Source organism: Dreissena polymorpha, chromosome 3, assembly GCF_020536995.1.
Source record: "Dreissena polymorpha isolate Duluth1 chromosome 3, UMN_Dpol_1.0, whole genome shotgun sequence".
Taxonomy (NCBI): Eukaryota; Metazoa; Mollusca; class Bivalvia; order Myida; family Dreissenidae; genus Dreissena; species Dreissena polymorpha.
Window position 1 is genome coordinate 147,449,815 of NC_068357.1, and position 6,000 is coordinate 147,455,814.

Below are 6,000 nucleotides of genomic sequence, written 5' to 3' on the forward strand. Positions count from 1 at the left end.
AATTTTCAATGATATCTGTATATTTGAAAGTGAAGAATGATGCCAGTTGTTTCACTTTCAGGTTAAAGGGGCATATCGACGGAATTTGCTCATGAATATGGATAAATATTAATGTTAAGCACATATTCTTTTTTGTATAGCAAATAAGTAACAATACAGCTTTACTAAAACAAGTGTTCCGCGGTCGGAAACAAATGCCCCCGACCCCTCTAACCCTAACCCTTACTGAGTGACTCCAATTTCACTAGTGGTCATCTTACTGACTTATGCGCTCCATTTGGCCGTTATACTTATACATCAACTGTCCAAGGCAAATGCACAGGTGAAGTATCAAGCCAATCGGTGAATTAGTTGACGAGTTATTGATCGGAAACGATTTCACACTTAGTGTGATAGTGACCTTTGACCAAGTGACCCCAATTTCAAAAGGGGTCATCTACTGTCAAAGGCCAATGCACATTCGAAGTATCAAACCAATCGGTCAATTCGTTGACGATTTCTTGATCGGAAACGATTTTCACACTTTATGATAGTGACCTTGACCTTTGACCTAGTGACCCCAATTTCAATAGGTGTCATCTACTGTCCAAGGCAAATGCACATGTTAAGTATCAAGCCAAAAGGTCAATTGGTTTACGAGCTACTGATCGGAAACGATTTCACACTAAGTGTGATAGCGACCTTGACCTTTGACCTAGTGACCCTAAATTCAAAAAGGTTCATCTACTTGCAAAGGCCAATGCCAATGTGAAGTATCAAGTTAATCGGTCAATTAGTGAATAGTTATTGATTGAAAAATTTAGTGTGATAGTAACATTGACCTTTGACCTATTGAATTCAACTTCAATAAGAGTCATCTTCTGTCCAAAGCAAATGCGAGTTCTTGATCGGACACGATTTTTACACTGTGTGTGATAGTGACCTAGACCTTTGACCTAGTTATTCTAATTGTAATAGGGTTCATCTACTGTCGAAGGCTAATATCAAGACAATCGGTCAATTCGTGTACGAGTAATTCATCGGAAACGATTTTAACAACTAGTGTGATAGTCACCTTGACCTTTGATCTAGAGATCCCAATTTCAATAGACGTCATCTACTGTCCAAGGCCAATGCACATGTGAAGTATCAAGCCCATCGGTCAATTCGTTGACGAGTTATGGATCGGAAACGATTTTCACACTTAGTGTGATAGTAACCTTGCCCTTTGACCTAGTGACCCAAATTTCAATAGGGGTAATCTTGGGTGACGAGTAATTGATCGGAAACGCACTTGTCTACCGACATTCAGACTGCTCTACCGACAGACAGACCGACCGACATCCAGCAAAACAATTTACCTCTTCTTCTTCGAAGGGGGGCATAATGATATCTTATTTATTGATAAACTTGAGGAGTTCAAACTTAGTTCAGGTCCGAACAAAAACAGGGGGTGGATATTGTTCCTTGTATGGCTTTATTAAACCCTTATTAGTACTCTAAAAGTGAAATTAATATTTCACTCTTCATGATACTTGGTCAGAACATTTTGTTCTAATGATATCTTAGCCTGCACAGAACATGTCAGTTCCTTTGTATCTCAGTTGAGCGATTTTGGACCTTTGAGGCCCTCTTTTTTACGTCTCCTTATAATTAAACAAGTGTTATAGTTCATCTGTTGAGCAACATGGGAACATGCAAGTGCTGAAAATCATTAACACATTTGTTGGACATTTCAGCTCAGCCCTGTACAATTATAGCATTGTCCGTCGTGTGTCGTCACCATGTGTTTTGTTGACACTCTAGAGGTAACATTTATTGTCCTATCTTCATGAAACTTTTTCAAAAAATGTGTCAAATCTATAACTTAGACGAGTTCGAAAATGTATCAAGTTGCTTGATCATCAAAGTTTTTGAATTGATATTCCCCACCAAATGAATTTAGTTTATGAATGGGTGCAAATCCCTCGATATATGCAGGGCTTTTTTCCTGATTTTGTGAAGCGGCCCTGGGCCCCTCAATTCGTGAACAAAAGAGTCGCGAAAAATTGGGGGAAAAAAAACAAGTCGCGAACTTGTAAAAAATTTCAAATTCAGTTTGTTAAAAATTCGAATAGTAAAAGCATGTTTCATACTTGCATCATATTAAAGTTTCGTTTAAACTAATAACCACTTACAACACTATTCTGACTGGTAAACTATATCTAAAACCATAGAAAAGCCTTACTACTTTCAATATCTTGTCTCGCTTTAATATGTAAAATATTAAATCAAATTTAGGTTAACTGGACAGTTTACAATTCACTGTGCATAACACTCGTATCTACTGGAGGAAAATGACGTTTAAGTGCCCAAAACAGATATCAGGACTCTCAGTTTCAATAAAATATATGATGTTATGAGTTATTATATCAACACATCTTTTGAACGTTTAATTATTCTGGAAAAAAATCGCGCCAAAACATCGGACAGAAGCTATCGATTTGTAATTAACATAATGCTATCCAAAGAGAACATTATGCCAAAAGTATGCAATACTAACCTTTCTGAAAGTGACATGTGACGATTTAGGTAACTGAATATTCATTTTTTTCATTTAAAATAAACAAAACGAAAATACGAAACATAGAAACAATGCTCATTCTCTACAAACGCGACAGTGAAACGAACATCGTGGAATAAAGATAAAAGCACATGCTGTCACCGATTACGAATATATGTTTTTACTGGATATTTAACCGCTGAAAATTGTAAGCTTAATTAATGTCAAATTCATAGGTTTTATATAAATACGTTATCATGATCCAATCAGTACCTGATGAACGCAATTTAAAAGTAACTACAAAGGAAGATTTCTTTCGTTTATGGGTTAAAAGTAGCTTGAAAGGTGTTTTAAAAATGAATGTGCAAATCAATGTCCTCATATTTCAGTCCTCAGAAGTATACCAAATAAAGAAAGGTCCTCGCTCTTCTGCTCTTCGTTTATATGTGTGTCACCAGACTCTCAATATCACCATCAAAGAAACGCTCGACTATGCAAAGTATGCATTTTAGATCAAGCTCTCTGCAAAGTTGCAAGGGGCGTCATCAGATTCCTAATAAAAAGCTCAGTCCTCACGGGTCTTTGTACAAGTGCGTGGGGATTGCGTGTGTACAGTCGTGAGCGTACGTTTGTACAAATAACCATACGAGTATTTAACTCGACAATAATTCAGAGGAGTAAATAAGGTGTTATTGTTTATGAATTATCTTGACCTTAACTTTAGCGATCCTTGTCGTTTGAGTGGTGTTACCTCTTGGGCGGCTATTGCATCCGAGTGTTATGTCACATAAGGTGTGTATCATTGAGCTATGGTGAAATATTGAGCTATGGTGAAATATAGAAGTGCATTTGTGACGATTAATTAAGTTTCATAGAGAATCTGTGACGCTTTTTAATGGTATCAACAACGTTCATTCGGAATTTAATCTGTGACATAAATATCGATATGAATTAATAAAAATAGTGATTTGTAGGGTTTTAATTTCGCGCATAAGTTTATAGCGAAGAGCGTTTTATGACGTTTTATTGATGTCAATAAGTGTAAAAGTGCATTTGTAATGCTTTCTTTTGGTATAAAAAAGATAAAAGTGAAGTGCATTTGTTGCATATATTGAAGTTAGATAGTGGACGCGTTTCTTTGTGTGAATAAGTGTATAGCAAAGTGCGTTTTCTGATACATTATATTGATATCAAGAGGTTTAATAGTGCATTTGTGTTGCCTTTTCTAAGTATCAAGAACGCGTGTAGTGAAGTATATTAATGACACATTCTATTGATATCAATAAGTTTAGTAACGCAATGTGACAAATGTTCTTGGTATCAACATGCTAATTGCATTTGTGACACTTTCTTGCTATCAAGAATGTGTTTAACTCATTTGAGATACCTTTTCTTTGATATCAAGAAACTTAACGCAAGATTTGTGAGACTTTTCTGTGTATCAGTCTTTAGTATCCGGTATTGAGAGATAATTATGTGACATTGAATTGACTAATTGTTACTTTTTTTCTCCGTAAGTCACAATTGTCATAGAGTAAATATGGTTAGTGTAGACACTCGCTTCGATGAGCGTTTTTACTTCGCAGTTCAGGTGGTTAGGCTAAGATAATTGCCGTTCGCGTTAAAAGCCAGTGATGCCATCGTTCACCGCATGAAGCAGGTAGGTCTTGGAGAGCATGCATCTTTTACGTTTTGTTCTGTTTATAGTAAGCAAACACTTTTGCATACAAAATAAAATTGAGATGATCAAAATAAATGCCAGCAGGGTTAGATGGTGAACCTGTCCCTAATGTTGACAGTTATCCATGGAAACAGCATACCAGGTACATATATTGGCACTTCAATTTAGGACGAGAAATCAGAACAGATATCCTATCATATTCATGGAAGTGAAGCGCCAAACTTTCGATTTTTGGTAAAATTTGACATCCGATAGAAGCATTGCGTCTCCTCCGAAAGCTGAGAGCTTCAATGTTACTACAACATTATCGTCAACAGAATGTTGTTTCGTTGCAACACATCATATTTGTGTATTTATTATGTCGTACTGAGCACAAAACACTGTCTTATGTCGCTGTTCAGCATTTTCTCTAAAATAAAGACGAAAAGCCTACTCTTGTATATGTCAAAGTAAACTTAGACTTAATAAAACCTTAAAATATAACTTTTGTTTGTGTTTTTTCGCAGCAAAACTTAACTTTTAACACCAGTCGCATTGAAGGACAGAGTTTTAAATGGTTTGACCGGAGCGCCATATGCAACTTTTTTAAACGTGAAATAAAGCGTCTCCATAATAGAAGCGACTTTAAAAAGCACCGATCTTCAAACCACTTCAACTCCCTCGTTTAAGCCCAGCAATCACAATCTGAAAAAGCTTCTCTTTTGTAGAGCCTCAACCTGTCCATACAGCTTCAACTGTAAGCTAACAGGATTTGGGCCATTCTCTTTCGGCAGTGGTTGGTGATCCCTGCATTCCTGGAAGATGCGTTAAGCCGTTTGGTCCAAAGCGCCATTTTAGACAAAATTTTGTTTCACTAAAATTGAAATATACATGTAAGCATATCTTGTGAGTGTTCTTTTATGCTCCCAACATCCTGTTGAATGTGTCATGCCGTTTGGTACGCTTCTCCACAGCGACACGTAGGCGACAAAACAAGCGAAATGTTTTAAGCAAACGGTAGTTAAGCATGTTGTACCGCGTTCGTTCGGAGTCGGAAGATTTGGAAGTTGGAGTTTATTGGTGGAGAATGTAAAAACAAATGATGAAGATATCGTTTTGTTGATGAATAGGCACCAGTTATAAGTCTTTGCTGAAATCTTCTTCATAGCCAGTTATGTATCGTGCGGTTGTCGCAAACTCTTCATTACACCAAAAAATCATATTTGTGAAAAGCTGCTTGTACTCCTGTATGTAGCTCTAGTATGGTATCGTTGAGAAAGAAAAAAAGTCGAACGGTTAACAAAATTCTTCCTTGTGGAACAAAGTGGCGTAAACCGGTAGGTACTTTTTGCCCACTGAGACTTTCTACCGACACACGGGCTCTATGGTTGTGCAGTTGGGCCACCGGTACATGTTGCCTTGACATTTGCTACGGATAAGCTTCAGAAGGAGCCCGTCTTTTTACACCTTGTCGAAGGCCTTGTATAGGTCTATGAAAACAGGACTGGTTAGCCTCTGGGCTCGGAAACGTCTTATATAACCAGGGACAGGGGTGATGCCTGGTTTTTCGTACTCTTGTGTACTTATGTAAGCGGCTTGCTCTGTCGCATTGATGCTGTCTATCTCCGTTCCATGCGCTATTTTACAATTCGCTCAAGTGTCTAAAGTTATTTATTGAAGTTTGCTTTGGAGCCACGTATTGTGTTCGTATTGAATCAATGGATGAAATACACTTTGGTTGATTGCAAAATATTTTCAGACCATGACTAGACTATTTCGAGTTTTAACACCATTATACATTTTTTATATACATCGGCCC